Here is a 16,886-nt window from a genome sequence, read left to right on the forward strand (position 1 = left end):
AGAGAGGGCATCCTTGTCCTTGTGCTGGTTTTCAAAGGGAATGCTTCCAGTTTTTGCCCATTCAGCATGATATTGGCTGTGGGTTTGTAATAAATAGCTCCTATTATTTTGAGATACATTCCATCAATACCTAGTTTATTGAGAGTTTTTAGCATGAACGGGTGGTTGAATTTTGTTGAAGACCTTTCCTGCATCTATTGAGATAATCATGTGGTTTTTGTCATTGGTTCTGTTTATGTGATGAATTACATTTATTGATTTGCGTATGTTGAACCAGCCTTGCATCTCAGGGATGAAGCTTACTTGATCATGGTGGATAAGCTTTGATGTGTTGCTGGATTTGACTTGCCAGTATTTTATTGAGGATATTCACATCAAATGTTCATCAGGGATACTGACCTGAAATTTCCTTTTTTTGTTGTGTCTCTGCCAGGTTTTGGTATCAGGATGATGCTGATGTATCATCTATGTATCTATCTCTACTATACTGTCTTAATTGTGGCATCACAGTAAGTCTTCAAATCAGATAGTATTAATCTTCCAGCTGTATTTTTCATTTTTAAAATTGTCTTACCTATACTAGTTTCTTTGCTTTTCTACATAAATTTTGCTCTTCTGGTTTCTTGACCTTTAATAGCTATAGAAAATCCCACTGTGATTTGGTTTGACATTGGATTGAATGTATAAATTGACTTGGGGAAAGATGACTTTTGTGTGTGTGTGTGACGGAGTTTTGCAATTATTGCCCAGGCAGGAGTGCAGTGGCATGGTCTCGGCTCACCGCAACCTCCTCCTTCTGGGTTCAAGCAATTCTCCTGCCTCAGCCTCCCGAGTAGCTGGGGTTACAGGCATGTGCCACCACGCCTGGCTAATTTTGTATTTTTAGTAGAGACGGGGTTTCTCCATGTTGGTCAGCTGGTCTCTCACTCCCAACCTCAGGTGGTCCGCCCGCCTCGGCCTCCCAAAGTGCTGGGATTACAGTAGTGAACCACCGCACCCAGCCACAAAGATGACCTTTTAGCAATATTTGGGTCTTTCAGTCCATGAACATAGTACATCTCTTCATCTATTTAGGGATTCTTTTTTTTTTTTTTTTTTTTTTGAGATGGAATCTCTCCCTGTTGCCCAGGCTGGAGTGCAGTGGCGCAATCTCGGCTCACTGCAAATTCCACTTCCCGGGTTCATGCCATTCTCCTGCCTCAGCCTCCCAAGTAGCTGGGACTATAGGCGCCTGCCACAATGCCCAGCTAACTTTTTGTATTTTTAGTAGAGATGGAGTTTAACTGTTTTAGCCAGGATGGTCTCGATCTCCTTACCTTGTGATCTGCCTGCCTCGGCCTCCCAAAGTACTGGGATTACAGGCGTGAGCCACCGTGCCTGGCCTATTTAGGGATTCTTTGATTTCTTTCTTTGGTGTTTCATGGTTTTTAGCATACAGTTCCTACACCTATATTGTTAGATTTATATCTAAATATTTCTTCCCTGTTTTTTTCTTTCCCTTATTGTATGAATGGTACAGCTAATTACTAAATACTGAGTTTTTATTACTTCCATTCTTTGCTTTCTGAAGGTGTTTTCCTATCATTTAAGGTCTTTAGCAAGTAAAAGATTGTTTTTCGATATTTGTTCTTTGAGTCATCATCTGTTTATGATTTCACAGCCCTTGCACCATTTTGTAATTATGATGGGAAAGCAAGTAGCTTCAAAGGATACATTTGCAGGATCTGAAAAGTGCTATTCTCTGGATAGGAGGGTTAGATTTGAGACAGAATCCATGTGTCTTTCCTTGAGGGTCGTAGGTGTTTTAGAATTTCTTTTGTTTTGCCTATGAGAATACCATTTAATTTCTTTTACTTCAGAAAATCTAGTTTAAAGTATGGATATTAACCTTTAGCTTGATATAAATGAGGCATTTCAGGAAAAGTGGATGTTTTCTGGCTCTTTTCTCTTAGATGACTAAATAAGAAAACATTTTCTGGGAAAAGAAGAGCAGCTGGTACTCTCATTATATTTCCTTCAGTGGTTCTGTACCATCTCCTGTTCATGTTTTATTGTATACCTTACACACATATAGCCAAGTAGAGAGAAGGTATTATGCTGAATACTTTAATGCTATTCATCCCATTTAGATCTTATGACAACTGGGTAAATTACACATGACAACCCTGAGCTTCAGAGTCACCTGACCAAGGTTCTATGGCTGCTTGGAGGACGTGACTTGAACATAAGTCCTCTACCACGGAGTCCCTGGCCTTTCCCTCTCAGCCTCATGACAATAAAATCGGAGAAGACTCTTAGAAGGCAAAGTTTTTGGGAGGATAGGATACTTTCGCAAATCTGCTGAAAGCTCCAGGAACTGTCCCCAAAAAAAGGTTTACGTGGGTTTCCTTAAAAAGTTCTGTAGACATTATAGGTTTTCACAGAACCCCTTCTATGGTCTCTGGATCATAGGCTAAAAATCCATATTCAAGATCTCTTCTTTACTTGCTATTTTTTCCCCATTATTAAGAATTACTCAAGTACTGTATACCTCTTCTATGATACCAGGGAACAAATTTCTCACTACCTATTGTGGGTGCTTGTGTGTGAGCAACTGGTAAAAGCCAGAGGCTACTCCCTCTACTCTCTTCATTCATTCTTTCATGCTCTGTGCTGCTTACTGGGGATTCAGCTGTGAATAAAGCACCATCCCTGTCCTCAAGGACTTCATGGTCTGGTGCATTTCGGAACTGGTTATGTTTGGAATGGCTGAAGTATGTTCACGTGATAGAGACAGGCAGCATGGAAGAATCTGGATTCATAGTCAGGCTTGGATTCAATGTGAGACACGTTACTACTGAATTCTCAGAGGGGCCTTTGTGTCAAGCGAATAATGATACTAACACCTACCTTACATCCTTTACAAATGAGAGCTTTTCTTGGTAAAAATGACTTCTTCTGAAAATTAAATACATGTAAAGTCCTGAGAAGAATACTTGTTGTAGACTAAGCCATTATAAAGGTTACCCATTATTAACAATTAAAATATTTTATTCAACAAATATTTGAGAGGGAAATCATTGCTATGAGTCAGGTCCCATTAATAGAGATGGATGCATAAAGTCGTGTCATAGTGCAACACAAACTTTGATATTTAAGGTCTATGCTCACTAATGCCCAGTAAGATTTTACTAAAAACTGATTTAAATCGTGAGTAGAAATTATATTAGGTGGTGCATTTTTTCTTACTTGCTTAAAAGCTGAACGTGTTTTTCTTTTGTTGTTTGGTGTTTACCTGTTAGAATTCAGTTTATAAGGGGCCACATAGGTATTTCCTCAGGAAGATAACGTCCTCAAGATTTCCATGGCATAATTTGTGACCGGATTAAGTTATGCCACCTTTGAAGTCGGTCACAGCCTGAAAGCACAAGAAGTTGTTTACAAAGGAACCCATCAAGTCTCCTTCTTTCTCTGGAAGCATCTGAGCAGTGAGGCCAGTACAGTCTGTTTGGCACAGTGGCTGCTCTCGGCTGGCCAGGGGCCCTCCTGCTGCTGGGCAGAGGATGCGCCAGACCTTTGCTTGCAGCTAAGCAAAGCCTGCCTGCAGTTCTGCTCGTGGTTAACTGCGGCCTTGCAACTGTGTACCACAGCCTACTGGTTTAGTTGCAATCTCTTTTTCCTTAATATTTTCCATCTGGCCAAAAATGACCTATAAAGACAGACACAAACCAGGGTTTGAATTATGGGGAGTGTGATGCTGAAATGTTTCCAAATGACACTCTAGAACTTGTAGTCCTGGGCAGCTGCCTTTGCATATGGGACAGAAGGAAACTTTTCTCAAGTTGGTTTGCAAAGCACTGAGTCACATCAAAGACCTGAGCCATTCAGCTTTTAAATGTTTTAAAAGACTTCATAAATTCCTTCTCTGTTACTGAATTTTAGCATTTAACTCGCAATTCTGCTACTGATATTGAACATTTTTGAGCAAAAATATCATGAGGGTCACAAGAGTGTTTCATATCCAACTTCTAAATTTTTAGCTATATCTAAAGCTTTAACAATTAGTGAAGCTTGGGCATAATTGGTGTCATTGTGCTCTGAATGGTGTTACAATTGTAGAGATGTTTTATTATAAATTTAGAACTCATTGAAACAGATTTCAAAAATGAGTAATAGTTGCTTTTGAATTTCTCTTTGCAAAGAATTTTCCTGAAGATGCATTTGTTAATGGTTTTGAGCCAGATTGAAATGGTATGCAATAAAGCCGTCTCATATTTTTGTGTCATTAGAAGCCAATTTAGAATATTTGTCAAAATTAGAATGGAAGTTCAGATTTGGAAAATTTTTGTATCAGCTATCAGAGCACTTGGGGATGATTTGTGTTTTTTACAGCTTGATTCGTTTGAGAATTGCTATTCTTCTTAGTCTTTATTTTCAGAATATCCCTTAGTCTAAGAAAGACAAGATGCTTTTCCCGTTTTGGAAATGATGTGTGGTCAGAGAGGTTATGGTTTGGCTTCCGTGGCACAGCCTTGAAGAGAAAGCTGGGGAGGCCTGGCCAGACATTTTGATGCTCAGACCTCAAGTCCATGCTGCCACCTCCTGTCTGCATCCTAGCTTTCATTTTAAATCAACCAGGCTTTTCTTCAGAAGTCTGCTCAATGACTTTTTTTTTTTTTTTTTTTAATTTTATGCTTCTCTGTCCTCTCTTTTATTTCTCTCTTCTCCTCCCCTCTCTTTCCCCTCACTCCAGGTGGTTAACTCTTTGTGCCAAAGTTGAAGTCAGATTTGGCGTGGAGCCAACATTGAGAATTCAGTGTGTTTATTTTTCAGTACCTCTAAAGGTTGAAATTCATGCTGAAGTCACATTAGGAAATTTAGGTATGTGTGGTTTTAGAAGCTGATTAGATGCTCCACAGATGTGATCTCCTGGATGCTCCCTCCCTTCAGCCTCCCTCGGTGAGTTGTGCTTCTTTTCTGTTGTGGCTCTCAACTTCCAGTTCTGGGGTTAGGATGAGATATGCAGGTTAATTGGAGCAACCCAGTTGACTTTAAGAATGGGAGTGAGCACAAAGCACTATGACTACAAAGGTTAGACTAGTTCAGTGCCTTTGAAGAGGGAAGTGAAGAACAGAGGGAAATTTGGATGTTCCTCTTTAACAAGCTGAGCAGCAAATAAAGATCACACTAGAATATGATGGGTGTTAGGTATCACCTATTCATTCATTCAGTAGATATTGGTTTAGTCAACATATGGCATTCTACTATGAACCAAGCAATGTAGTTGGCACTGGAGACAGAGAGATGACATGTCCTTGTGGAAGAGATGGTCAGACTAAAAACCTCGATGTGGTAAGTGTATACAAGCATGATTCCCTGAGGGAGGTGTATTAGTCTGTTTTCACGCTCCTGATAAAGACATGCCTGAGACTGGGAAGTAAAAGAGGTTTAATGGACTTACATGGCTGGGGAGGCCTCACAATCATGGCAGAAGGCAAGGGGGAGCAAGTCACGTCTTACATGAATGGCAGCAAACAAATAGAGCTGGTGCAGGGAAACTCCCATTTTTAAAGACATCAGATTTTGTGAGACTTATTCATTATCACAAGAACAGCATGGGAAAGACCACCCCCATGATTCAGTTACATCCCACAGGGTTACTTCCATGACACATGGGAACTGTGGGAGTTACAGTTAAAGATGAGATTTGGGTGGGAATGCAGCCAAACCATATCATTCCACCCAGGCCCCTCCAAAATCTCATGTATTCACATTTCAAAACCAATCACTCCTTCCCAACTGTTCCCCAAAGTCTTAACTCATTTCATCATTAACTCGAAAGTCCACAGTCCAAAGTCTTATGTGAGACAAGGCAAGTCCCTTCTGCCTATGAACCTATGAAATCAAAAGCAAGTTAGTTACTTCCTAGATACATTGGGGGTACAGGAATTGGGTAAATACAGCCATTGCGAATGGGAGAAAGTGGCCAAAACAGAGGGGCTATAGGCCCCATGCAAGTCTACAATCCAGCAGGGCAGTCAAATCCTAACGTTCCAAAATTATCTCCTTTGACTCCATGTCTCACATCCAGGTCATGCTGATGCAAAAGGTGGGTTCCCATGGTCTTGGGCAGCTCTGCCCCTGTGGCTTTGCAGGGTACAGCCTCCCTCCTGGCTGCTTTCATGGGCTGGTGTTGAGTATCTTCAGCTTTTTCTAGACACACAGTGGAAGCTGTCAGTGGATCTACCATTCTGGGGTCTGGAAGATGGTGGCCCTTTTCTCACAGCTCCACTAGGCAGTGCCTCGGTAGGGACTGTGGGAGCTCCAACCCCACATTTCCCTTCTCCACTGCCCTAGCAGAGGTTCTCCATGAGGGCCCCACCCGTGCAGCAAACTTCTGCCTGGGCATCCAGGTATTTCCATACATACTCTGAAATCTAGGCGGAGGTTCCCAAACCTCAATTCTTGACTTCTCTGCACCTGCAGGCTTAACACCTCTGGAAGCTGCCAAGGCTTGGGGCTTCCACCTTCTGAAGCAACAGCCTGAGCTGTACTTTGGACCCTTTTAGTCACAGCTGGAGTGACTGGGACACCGGTCACCAAGTCCCTGGACTGCACCCAGTAGAGGGACCTTGGGCCCAGCCCATGAAACCATTTTTTCCTCCTAAACCTCTGGGCCTGTGATGGGAGGAGCTGCTGCAAAGGTCTCTGACATGCCTTGGAGACATTTTCCCCATTGTCTTGGTGATTAACATTCAGCTCCTCATTTATGCAAATTTCTGCAGCTGGCTTGAATTTCTTCTCAGAAAAATGGGATTTTCTTTTCTGTTGTATTGTCAGGCTGCAAATTTTTCAAACTTTCACGCTTTCTTTCCCTTTTTAAACTGAATGCTTTTAACAGCACCCAAGTCACATCTTGAATGCTTTGCTGCTTACAAGTTTCTTCTGCCAGATACCCTAAATCATCTTTCTCAAGTTCTCAAATTGCACAGATCTCCAAAGCAGGGGCAAAATGCTATCAGTCTCTTTGCTAAAACACAACAAGAGTCATTTTTGCTCCAGTTCCCAGCATGTTCCTCATCTCCATTTGAGACCACCTCATCCTGGACCTTGTTGTTCATATCACTATGAGCTTTTTTGTCAAAGCCATTCAACAAGTCTTCCTAGAGAAGTTCCAAACTTTTCCACATTTTCCTGTCTTCTTCTGAGCCCTCCAAACTGTTCCAATCTCTGCCTGTTACCCAGTTCCAAAGTCACTTCTACATTTTCAGGTATCTTTTCAGCAATGCCCTGCTCTACTGGTACCAATTTACTGTATTAGTCTGTTTTCACACTGCTGATAAAGACATACCCTAGACTGGGAAGAAAAAGGGGTTTAATGAACTTACAGTTCCACATGGCTAGGGAGGCCTCACAATCATGGCAGAAGGCAAGGAGGAGTAAGTCATGTCTTACATGGATGGTAGCAGGCAAAGACAGCTGGTGCAGGGAAACTCCCATTTTTATAGCCACTAGATCTCATGAGACTGATTCATTATCATCAGAACAGCATGGGAAAGACTTGCCCCCATGATTGGATCACCTCCCACAGGGTTGCTCCCATGACACATGGGAATTAGGGGAGTTACAATTAAAGATGAGATTTGGGTGGGGACACAGCCAAACCATATCATGAGGTAGCTCACTTAAGTTGGTGGAGATGGGAAATGGGATGAAACCTGAAGAGCAACTAAGAATGTTACCCAGGTGGATGGGGAGCTGGGACAGGAATGGGAGAGAAGGCAGAGCATGATAGGCAGGTTGGATAGCACAGGCAGAGGCCCAGGACAAAGGGAGTGGTGGAGCATTCACTATGCCTGGAGCAGAGGGGAATGGCAGGAAGTGAGACTGGAAGGACCAGGGAGCAAGGACCTCACAGGCCATGTGGTGGCTTTTGGACTTGATCCTGAAGTCAGTGAAGAGTGACTTGGAGAATCTTAAGGAAAGGGATGACATAATCAGATTTGTGTGTTAGAAAATCATTTTGGCTGTAGCATGGAGGAACCACTTACAGGTGAGGTGAGAAGTTGCGGGGATCTGCATTGGGGCAGAGAGGGAGGGGAAGAGTTGGTGTGGAGAGTAAGTGAGCAAGCAGGTGAGCTTGCACTCTAAGGCTGAAGACAGTTCTGGGTCAGACACTTGGAAGGAGTATCATTTATGATCTGAAAGTCCTGCTTTTTATACCTAACCCCCTAGCATTCTGCTTTTTAAGTGATCATGGGATGTTTGATAAACGAATGCATGAATACCATTTCTTTTACGTAAAGACTGGTTTAATCTTCTAATTCCATTTTGCCTAAACTAGCCTTGAGTTGTTGGTATTCCCCGAGTGTTTACTCCCAGCAAGATGGAGGCAGCCCATACATGCTGGATGGCAGCAGGAAGTCAATCTTGGATTTCAGAAATTGCCATAGATAAGAGTCAGCTGCAAATAATCATGGCCCAACTCATAAGAGACAGTGTTGGCAATGATAAAGTTAACTCTACTAAGATTAGTCTGAAAAGAGTTTGCATGTATTTTGAGTAGCCCTGATAGAAGGGTGAACGTGTGTCTGTACCAGTTGCTGGGCCTAGTAAAGAGATTGTATTTTGGTGAATGAAAGGATCAGAGGGGCAAATCTCCTGATCCTTTGCTAGGCTGTGCTGTGTCCTCCACTTTGATTACATCGGAAGTCTCAGACCTATTAATGAGAACACTTTAACTGGTCTTGGACCAATCTTTCTTCCTCTTCTTTTTACCTTTGTTCATTTGGGGCCTCCCTTTCTTCCCCCAGCATGCACAGACCCTCCTCCATTAAAGAATAAGAGCATTTTCCCTCAGAGCCCGGGCTGAGGCAGCTGCCTCTTCTGTCATCCCTCACTCCCACTGCCCTGTTGTTATCTTCAAGACTTAGCTGGTGGTTGCCAATCCATTACACCTGCTCTCAGGGGCCCTCCCTGTTTGAATACGTGGTGATTTTGAGCTACATTCAGATGTAGAAGGTTCACTCTTGAAAGAAATGCTCATGTATTTAATTGATTATTGCGGCATGGGGGAAACCGGGTATTTGAGTATATTATTCATTTTCAGTATGGAACTTTAATCAGAGCAAGCCTTTAATTATGACTTATGGTCATTACTGAGGCAGCGTGGCATGGTGAAAGGAGAGCAGGCTTTGAAGCCACAGACTTGAGTTCAAGTATTGCTATCTTCATTTGCTACAGGCTTTGAGCATCCCTTATCTGAAAATTCAAAATCCGAAATGTTCTAGAGTTGGAAACTTTTTGAGGGACATGACATCACAAGTGGGAAATTCCATACCTGACATTATGTGATGGGTTGCCATCCAAATCTAGTCAAAACTTTGTTTCTTGCACAAAATGATTTAAAAATACTCTATAGAAGTACCTTCAGGCTTTGTGTTATGAGGTGTATATGAAACATAAATGAATTTGATGTTTAGACTTGAGTTCCATCCTCAGTATTATCTTGCTCTCTATATGCAAATACTTCAAAATTCAAAAAAAAAAAAAAAATTCTGAAAACCCTTAACACTTCTGGTCCCAGGCATTTCGGACAAGACAACTCAGTCTGCGATTTAACTGAGACTGGTATTCACTCTCTTTAAAATGAGGATTAATAATAGCAGCAGAGTCTCCGTTGTTGCAAGGATGACGATTAAACAAGATAATAGATGTCTAAGTGCCAGCTCCATGTGTGATACCCAGAGAGCACTCCCAATTGGACAGTTCAGTTCTCTTTGTGATTGTCATCCACAGCAGTGGCAGCCATAATGCAATCAGGAGAGGATAGTCTCAGGAGTCAGAACAGGGTTTGAATCCTGGCTCAGCTGCACTTTAGCAGTGTTTGTGATACTGAGCAAGGTACCTCTGAGCCTTAGCTTATCAAATGGGAGTCATAATTCCTACCTTACAGGGCTACAAAAACTAGGGATAATGTAACCACTGTGTTAGTCCATTTTCACACGCTTATAAAGGCATACCTGAGACTAGGTAATTTTTAAGGAAAAAGAGGTTTGATGGACTCACAGTTCCTCACGGCTGGGGAGGCCTCACAATCACGATGAAAGGTGAAAGGCACTGCTTACGTGGCGGCAGGCAAGAGAGAGAATGAGAACCAAGCAAAAGGGGTTTCCCCTTAGAAAACTGTCAGATCTCGTGAGACTTATTCACTACCACGAGAATAGTATGGGGGAAACTGCCCCTGTGATTCAGTTATCTCCCACTGGGTCCGTCCCACAACATGCGGGAATTATGGGAGCTACATTTCAAAATGAGATTTGGGTAAGGGCACAGCCAAACCATATTACCACTTGTGCAGAGATTAGCAAGTTGTGGACACTCTGGGTGTTGTCCTTTGTTACTGTTGTCTGGGCTTTCCTTTGAAAAGAGCATTGTCCCAACAGAGCCTCTAGTTTCAATGGCAGTTCAGTTTGATTGCCAAATTTTGATGAGTCTTAATGTTCCTGCAGCCAAGAGAATCCAGAAGAGAATCATTCCAGTGTTCCTCTGGACCTGGATCTCATATGAGCAATAAAATGCAAGCATACCATCCTCATTGTGAATCTGCAGGAGGCTGCTGTTTCAACTGACTTAAGAAATTTCACTGAGTATGGAAAGGATGTCAGAACTTTAGCCAGAGCTGCAACTATAATCACATTATTTTGCTGCTGCTCAGTGGAGCTAAGAAAGCTTAAGAGTATTACCATCTGGGCAAAGCTAGGCAATGGTGAACTGTGAACTGCTTACCAACTTAACAGAAACTCTTGCTACCTCATTCATTAATTAGGCCTTTATGGCACACCTTCTCTTGGTTGCTTGGCAACCATAATAGCAGTCATTAAATTCTGTCATTTTGTATTAACCCTTTGGCCCTGGGTGGATTGGGAGCCCCCACCTTAACACTAATGCATTTTACATTAGTACGTCTACCTGGGAAATCCCATTCCCTTGACACTTGAGCTATAAAGAGCAAATAGCCAGAGTCCAAAACAGAAAAAGTTCTTTTTTTCTTCACATTAGTGTATGTGCTTTTAAGGCTTTACAAAATGTATCTGTCAGGATGGAGGCCATTTCCCAATTTGCTGACAGACAGACATAACATACACCCAGCAAGATGAAAAGACAGCTAGTTTCCCAGAAAACAGGAGCTGACTGTGACTTCTGTGGGCTTATGGAGGAAGGAGCTGGTGTGAAAACCAGATGGGAGAGTTGTTAAGAGTTGTATGTTTCCAAAATTGCCTTTGTAGCTGCTTTGCAAAAATTTGGACCATGCATGCTGGAGGGATAGGGGCTATTCCAACTACACACTGTTTTGCATTTCAACAACTGATTAGAGTGGTAGGGAACGAACTGTGTACTCTGGCAAAGTCTGTGAGGAAATGCAGTGGACACAGAGCAACCTCTGGGAGATTGTCAAGGGCTCCTGTGATGCTCTGCCCACTAGTTTACAGAAATGTGAACAAGATATAAAAGCCTTACATTAAAATAGGGCTTAGAAATTTAAACTGGAGGTATATCCTATTTTCTATAATGAGCTAAACTGATTTGAGTCTTGTGTAGTATAAGTAGAATAATTCCATTTCTCAGAAATATTAATTTTTCTCTTAGTGGAAGAAAACAGGAAGTATGTTAGGTTTTGGCATCAGACAAACCTAGGTTGGAATCTTCACTCTACCCAGTAGCTGTGTAATTTTGTACAGTTGCCTTTCTTTTTTATCTCTCTTTCCTTATCTGTGAAGTGAGGATAATCATTCCCCTTCAGAGTATTGTTGTAAGAATTAAATGAATCACATACGTTATACGTATCTCCTAGTTAAGGCATGGCCCATATTATAGACCCCATTCATTCTTTCAACAAACAGGACTACAGTGGGGATCAAGAACCTCTCCACTCTCATGATTTTACAGTCAAGTTTAGTGTCAGATCCCCTTTGTCCCTCAGTTTACCAGCGATGCCCAGAGAAGCTGTCACTTGCCAACATATCTGACCATACTATCCGGGTCACCTGACCACGGGGTCTCTCAAATAAATTTTATATGTAATACTGCTAAGTTTCCTAGGCTGCGATGTGACTATGTATTTACTATTTCTCAATATATTTTGGGTGGTAACTTTAGAAGGCAAAAGGAAAAGTAAAGTAAAAAGTAACCACAATGAACTAGTCCAAGTTATTAGTATCAAACTTAAAAACTAGATTAGTCATTTGCACTTATGGTTCATGTGGTTATAGTAAGGTGGGCCCTGCTAAAAATGTTGGCATCATTTATTGAGGAGTTTAAATAAAAATTTACTCCCCTTGCCTCTGCCCCATCAAGCATGTACGTGATACTAAGAGCATCTGGGATTTAAAGTGGCTACTGTTTGTTTAAAAAGCAGTAACTTCCCTGAAGGAGTTTTGTGAGTTAGGAGAAGTCACAAAGGCAATTAATTTTGTTCTTCAGAGCAGTACCTCCACTGCATTCGTTTGTACTTTATGCAAGCTTAAATTATAACCCAGGAGCTAGCCGTACCATGATCCAATTTGATATTTAGTTTTGATTTTATTAGTAGTTGTCTTTAATGGATGTCTTGTCATGTAGGTTTCCTGATTATTAGTAATTTAAATTGACTCTGAGAATGAAAGGAAACCACAGGCATGAAACTGATGGACTGTGACTACAGCAGCCTTCCAGCTTTCAAGGCAGCTGTGATGGCTCTGCAGGCTCCCTCGGTTCCCCCCTCCTTCGTCCTTTTAAAGCTTTGAACACTCTTTTAGCTAATGCTGAAAATGAGAGCTTAATACTGTTACTATATGGGAACTTTTAAAAGCAAATGGGCATCCTAAGTGTTCTTTACTCTTTGAAGGTAAGTGTTGTGCATGCGTCTGCTCTCTACTTGATCAGATCTAATTTGACCCAGGAGTAGAGATCTGTGAAGATGCTAACTGAAAAACAATGATTGCAGGGAAAGTCATTTCCCTTGTTCTTATGCTGTGTCTTTCTACCACTCTCTAGAATTGCTTACAGTAACTTTGTGAAAGGAACAGGTGAAAATTTACTTTTCTTGCCATCTTTTGGTAGTGGCCAAGATCACATGTTTCCTAAAAGAGACTGCTCCCTGGAGTGCTCCAGAGCAGCACAAGTCATGCTGTTAAAGGGCACCTGTTGTGGGTTTAAGATCCAGTGCCCATCCGGGTGTGGTGGCTTATACCTGAAATCCCAGCACTTTGGGAGGTTGAGGTGGGGGGGATCGCTTGAGGCCAGGAGTTCGAGACCAGGCTGGGCAACATGGCGAAACCACATCTCTACTAAAAATACAAAAATTAGTTGGGCATGGTGGTGCTGCCTCTCATTCCAGCTACTCAGTAGTCTGAGTTGAGAGGATCACTGGAGTCAAGGCTGCAGTGAGCTGAGGCTGCACCACTGCACTCCAGGCTGGGCCATGGGAGTGATATACTATCTCAAAAACAAAAAAGCAAAAACAAAACAAAACAATAAAAAACAGATCCAATGCCTATTGCATTAATTTCTCTGAGCTCTACACATATAGTTGATGATCCTGGAGTGTGAGTACTTTAGGTTAGATTTAGTTTAGTTGCTGCTTAACATCTGCAAACTAGCTCTAGGTAGTTTGCTAAATAACTTTACTCACTCACTCATTAATGAAGCATGCGTTAAGTACCACCTTTGTTCGGGCATTGATATGGGTGAATGAATGAAGAAAGGAAGTTTTATATGAGTCAATGAATGAATGAGAGTTGTACTTTCTGTCTTCAGGCAGCTCACAGTCTCTGATAAGATGATTTGACCAAGGCTCTTTTTATGTGAGTGAATTTTCGAACCTCGAGCCAGTGGGATATACTGCCAACCCAGAGTCTGTAAGTCACAGTTATTTTTTGCAAGAATTGAGTATTCTCATTTGTTTTGCTAATCCAGAAAAGTTAAGTTGTAAATACATTTATTTATTTATTATTATTATTATTATTTTTATTTTTTATTTTTTTGAGACGGAGTCTCTTGTAGCCCAGGCTGAAATGCAGTGGCGCAATCTTGGCTCATGACAACCTCTGCCTCAGAGGTTCAAGCAATTCTCCCTCTCTCAGCCTCCTAAGTAGCTGGGACTACAGGTGCCCACCACCACGCCCAGCTAATTTTTGTAATTTTTAGTAGAGACGGGGTTTCGCCATGTTAGCCAGGCTGGTCTCAAACTCCTGACCTCAGGTGATTTGCCCGTCTCAGCCTCCCAAAGTGCTGGGATTACAGGTATGAGCCACTGTGCCTGGCTGTAAACAAAACATATTTTAGAAGTTAGTGAAAAATAATTTTTAAGAATCCAATGAAACCTGACTATGGAGAAATATATTCCTGGCAACCAACCTATGGACTCGGAGAAAGAACCTAGGATGGAATCAATTTTCAATTTGTCTGTTCCCCCACTTCCTCTATTGTTTTATAGTTATGATCATTTAAAGGCACATGAATGTATGTGAAACTGTGCTGTTTTTCTCATGCTAGAGCACTTCTGGTTCTCTTACAGTAGGGCTGTCTCTGAGAGTTGTTGTTGTTTTTACTTTTATTTTTATTTTTTTTTTGAGATGAAGTCTTACTCTGTCCCCCAGACTGGAGTGCAGTGGCATGATCTCGGCTCACTGCAACCTCTGCCTCCTGAGTTCAAGCGATTCTCTTGCTTCTGCCTCCCTGGTAGCTGGGATTACAGGCATACATCACCACACCTGGCTAATTTTTGTATTTTTAGTGGAGATGGGGTTTCACCATGTTGGCCAGGCTAGTCTCGAACTCTTGACCTTAAGTGATCCACCCGACTCAGCCTTGCAAAGTGCTGGGATTACAGGTGTGAGCCATCACACCTGGCCGATGCTTAGAGTTTTTGTCCCCGCAACCTGGTTGTAGACAAGGTCGCCTGGCAGGAGCTACCTGCACACTTTCTCAGCATTCCCTGCTGCTGGGGCTGGTATCTGTGACTGAAACAGGGTCAGCTGCAATGTGAGAGGATGCTAGTCCCATCCCACCAGAATGATTTCTTTGGAGTGTTTTGGTGAAACTGCTGAGGGTGTGTGCTGGTCACCACCCAAGCTGACTCCACTGACCATCCTTTCTTAAGCATAAAATGCCACTGCTTTGTCTTTCCTTTACTCAGTCAATTCTAACATGCCTGCTAGGCAAGCATGCTTCTAATTGTACACACTAATTTTTAAGTACTGTTAAAAGTAAATTCCAGTTTTTAGATGGCTTTTATAAGGGGCATCATGGCATAATTTGTGATTTTTTTTTTTACACTCTTCTCTCCATATGTAAAGGTATAGTGGCAAAGTCAGACAGTTCTAGAGTCAAATCTTAGCCCTATCTTTCATAAACTATATGACCTTGGGCAAGATATTTCACCTCTTTGAATTTTAGTGTTTCTGTTGATGGAATAGTGACAATAATGTTATTGGTAATAATATTCTTATTGTCAAAATTAAATATGTATCTAAGAATTATTAACATAGTGTGAATTTTAGGAGAGTCTAATTTTTTTTTTTTTTTAGTTATCTTATTTTAAAATGTATTCATTGTTATTTACCCCAACTTGTGGAAAATCGTGTAGGTTTCAGTGCCATTATAAGGAGTATGTAGAAAGGTATGATGAAAAGCCCAAAGTCCCGTGGTCCCACTCCTATGAACAGTTGCTGTGGAGACATGGAAATGCTATTCTGAATTGACCTAACCAGTGGTCCTGTGCTCTAATCTCTGATTCCCAGATGATAGCAGATGTCTCTTAAATGATTCCAGGTGTTCTGAACATAGCAAAATCTCTTATCTGCCACATCCACAGTTACTCCTTAAAGTTCTTTTATATTACCTCTTTAATAGTATTTGAAGGATCGAGATTCCTTGACAGCTGTTGGAACTCTAACTCTCTACTTGAAGGGACTCTGCTTTTAGTCCTCAGGTGATCTCCAGACTTTCATGCTGTACCGTTTGATTCGGGCCCACATGCCAAATAGTTTTAATATGTTCTCCTTTTTTATTAAACAGGTTTTGTCATGTCCAAGAGATTTCCTGCTGATAGCAGCTATAACTTTTTCTTACCATCAAGGCATTCCCTGCCCCTTGTTAACTCTCGGTCAGGGATTTTCTGCATACTTCTCTTCAAAATATTCTCGTTGGCATCGTATAGGCGGTGAAGTTTTCCCTGACTACCTTCGGAGTTCAGTACTCCCTTTTCCATCATTTAGAGTGTTTTATGCATACTTGTAGTTTCAGGCCTTTAAAGGTCCATTTGTACTTGGGGAGACATTCTCCTTTGTCCAACCTGAGCTTCGCTTCTGTAGCAGGAACTGAGGCATATAGGTAGAACTTTCTGCCAGATTAAATCTGTTGGAAATATTGAAGGCAGAATGTTGTAGTTACAGAGTTGAACTTGATTTCTAATGCCAGCTCTATATTTTAATATCCTTTTGACCTTGGGCTAGTTACTTAGTCTTTTCCCATTAGCCTGTTTTGTTAATTAATTAGTTTCTCTCCTAAACCCAGTTAAAAGAAGCCAACATTTCCACTGTTGTAACAGAGGCAGGGAGGAGGAACCAATGGCTATAGATTTCCATACGTACATCTGGTGCCTGGTCCATGTCATTGTTGTCGTGGTGGTAACAGCTAATGCTTATGGCGTGTTTACTCTGTGCCAGGCACTATTCTAAATGCTCCAATATACTTGTCTTTTTAAATCTCCATCACAACCCTGTGAAGTTCATACTACTGTTATCTCCAATTTAGAAATGAATGAACAGGAGCACAAAGAGGTTAAGTAATTTACCCAAGGGGCAGAGCTACAATAAGAACACTGGCGATCTGGTTCCAGAGCCCAGACTTCCAAAAGTGTTTAA

At 41.6% G+C, this 16,886-nt stretch overlaps 1 protein-coding gene across 11 annotated transcripts in view; it reads left to right on the top strand.

The window, feature by feature from the left end:
- The window catches only part of DENND1A (DENN domain containing 1A), a 546,843-nt gene that overhangs the window by 201,291 nt on the left and 328,666 nt on the right, over positions 1 to 16,886 (top strand). Inside the window, exon 1 of one of the 11 annotated variants that reach the window (XM_023217185.1) lies at positions 13,820 to 13,877. The exons of the other annotated variants lie outside the window; for them this stretch is intronic. The gene's annotated coding sequence lies outside the window, so the exon portion shown is untranslated. Of the gene's footprint in view, positions 1 to 13,819; positions 13,878 to 16,886 lie in introns of those variants that run through there. 11 annotated transcript variants of the gene reach the window in all.

The sequence above is a fragment of the Piliocolobus tephrosceles genome, chromosome 14, assembly GCF_002776525.5.
Source record: "Piliocolobus tephrosceles isolate RC106 chromosome 14, ASM277652v3, whole genome shotgun sequence".
NCBI classification, from domain to species: Eukaryota; Metazoa; Chordata; class Mammalia; order Primates; family Cercopithecidae; genus Piliocolobus; species Piliocolobus tephrosceles.